The 2729-nt window shown below is 38.4% G+C and overlaps 1 pseudogene; it reads right to left on the bottom strand.

Moving 5' to 3' along the window:
• Positions 1-390: 390 nt before the first annotated feature.
• Positions 391-509, bottom strand: LOC112480699 (annotated as a pseudogene).
• Between the last annotated feature and the right edge of the window lie 2220 nt (positions 510-2729).

The following is a 2729-nucleotide window of genomic DNA, read 5'->3' as shown; positions in this document are numbered from 1 at the left end:
ACTCTGAACAAAGTTGCAAGATTTTATCACTTAGCTTCCCGCTGAGTTAGATTCAATTTGTTTAGGTTTCATATAGGCTTGTTTCTGTGGTTTGAATGAACATAAATGCTGAACCAAGATCCCCAAATGACTACAGCTCTCAACTTCCTGAAAACTACTCTTCTTTATTTACGTGTATTCTTTTTTCCTTACTTTTTGCCTTGTATTTGAATCTTAAAAAGTTGATCAGAAAACTCCAGTTTGAGACATTTAAACATTAATAGCACAAAACTGAATCTTAGCAGTTTGGAATTTTTTATTTTATTTTATTTTTAAGCGAGGCAACCTTTGGTTGACCTCACAGATTATAAGGACCTTGTCAGTTTACAATCTTTTATTTTTTATTTTTTACGCCTACAGCACCTGGTGTTCCTAGGTGGTCTCCCATCCAAGTACTAAGCAGGCCCAACCCTGCTTAGCTTCTAAGATCAGACAGGATTGGGCTTGTTCAGGGTGGCATGGCTGTAGACAGTTTGGAATTTTTTAGTATTAAAACTTTTGAAGGAAAAACAATAGACTTTTGTTTCCAAATCTATCATATTAGAAAAGTTAACTTATAATATAACTAATGAAAAGCCCACCTCTCCTAACACCAAGGACTCAATTCTTAGCAGAAAGGTTATATTTTAATACTTTTCATGCTTATATCTTCATGATTTCTCCTCTTCCATTTAGAATCTGCATTGATGTTGCTTGCTATGAGATAATAGAAAATGTATATATATATTGGTCTCCCTCCACCCAGCCCCTATCCACCGTTCTTGGTAGGAGCTCCTGAAATTCTTATAAATTCCTAGGTGATAAGGGCACTAGGACCATCCTTTGTCCTATTGAGGCTACTCTAGGTGGGCTTCTGGCTGTCTGTTAGATGGGGGCTGTTCATCAGAAAGACCAAGGCATGATTAGAAGCTTGGAATTTCCAGCCCCATTTGTCATCCTCCAGAGAGGGGACAGGGATTAGAAATGGAGTTAATAATTCGATGTGCCTATTTAAGGAAGCCTCCATAAAATCCTAATAGTACAGAGTTCAGAGAGCTTCCAGGTTGGTGAACACATCCACTGGGAGGGTGACACACCCTGACCCCACAAAGACTGAAGCTTCTTGCTCGGGACCCTGCCAGACCTTGCCCTATGTTTCTCTTCATCTGGGTATTCATTTATATCCTTTATCATATCCTTTAATATACTGGCGATCGTGAAGTTTTCCTCTGATTTCTGTGAGCCACTCTAGCAAATTGATAGAACCTGAGGAGGGGGTTGTGGGAACTTTCAATTTGTAACCAGATTGGACAGAAGTTGTAGGTAACCTAAGAACCTACTGTGATTGGCATCTGAAGCGGGATGGAGAGCAGTCTTGTAGGACTGAGCCTTTAACTTGTGGGACATTATCTCCAGGTAGATAGTGTCAAAATTGAGTTAAATTGTGGGACATCCAGCTGGTGCTGCAGAGAATTAATTGCTTAGTGTGGGGAAAACCCCACGCACATTTGGTGACTAGAGGTGTCAGACTGAAGTGTTCTGTGTGAGTTGTAAAGGAGACAGACACACAGGGAAGAATCATAGAAGAGAAAACTGAGGTTTTACCAAAAACATTTGCCAACAATTTTTTATTTGGAGCCTAGAAAAGGGTCAAGTTAAAAATGAGAAATAAGAGAAAATTCACAAGAGTACCCACTCATCTTCAACAAAAAGGGACTGTCACAGAGACCCATGAAAGGACCTTTCCAGGTACTTTGGGGTACAGACTTCTGATGGCATTGCTTAAATAACTTTGAGACCATACCACTGGACTAAGTTAGGATTTCTAGAATTCTGGTAGAGAAGCTGATAGGTTCATGAAACTGCTAACCTAAGACAGAGCAAAATAAGAATTACCCAGAACTGAGGAAGAATGATTATGGGATTTTAGAATGTTGTGGATGCCCCTTTCTCATTTTTTTTACACTATCAGCAACTCATGACAATTTAGTAGATTACGTTTTTGTAAACAGAGATAAATTATTTATCTTTTTCCCTTTTCCTGATCTCCCCAGAATTTAGAATTTCTTATCAAGTATTCCTATTTTCATGCATCATAATTATTTGCATAGATTAAGAAGTTGTTTCGTTTGTTAGCAGTACATAATTAGAAATATGGGTTATATATCTAAGGCTTAACTGGAGTGTCATATTTGAGAATGATGGTCATAGTATCAGATATGACCTTACATTTATAGGAGCTAAGGTTAATTTTATGGAGCTAGTACCTACAAAGCCCTCTTCAGAAAACTCAGCCTAGTACTTGGCTTACGGAATTCCAGTTTTACGGGGAAATAAGAAAGGTCACGTCTGGCAAGCATGGGAATCTTGTGATATTTTGGGGACCTTGAAAAGAGAAGAATTCACCCAAATCTAGAGATACTATAGGTTAAATCTAATGGTGAATTCTTGGCATGGCTCCCTAGCCTTAAGAAGCTTTTAAAAGTTTACTCTGAGATTCCATATGAAAACTTTCAGCAAAGCAAACTTTAAAAAGTCTGTTATGTCTATGGCCATGTTACCCTGAACAAGCCCAATCCCGTCTGATTTCAGAAGCTAAGCAGAGTAAGGCCTGGTTAGTACTTGGATGAGACACCTAGGAAGACCAGATGCTGTAGGCATGAAAAATAAAAAAATAAGGTTCTTGCAATTTGTGAGATCAATCAAGGGTT

This window comes from Pteropus alecto, unplaced genomic scaffold, assembly GCF_000325575.1.
Source record: "Pteropus alecto unplaced genomic scaffold, ASM32557v1 scaffold20, whole genome shotgun sequence".
In the NCBI taxonomy this organism is placed as follows: Eukaryota; Metazoa; Chordata; class Mammalia; order Chiroptera; family Pteropodidae; genus Pteropus; species Pteropus alecto.
Note: the sequence above shows the minus strand (reverse complement) of the source record. Positions and strands in the feature narration are given on the sequence as shown.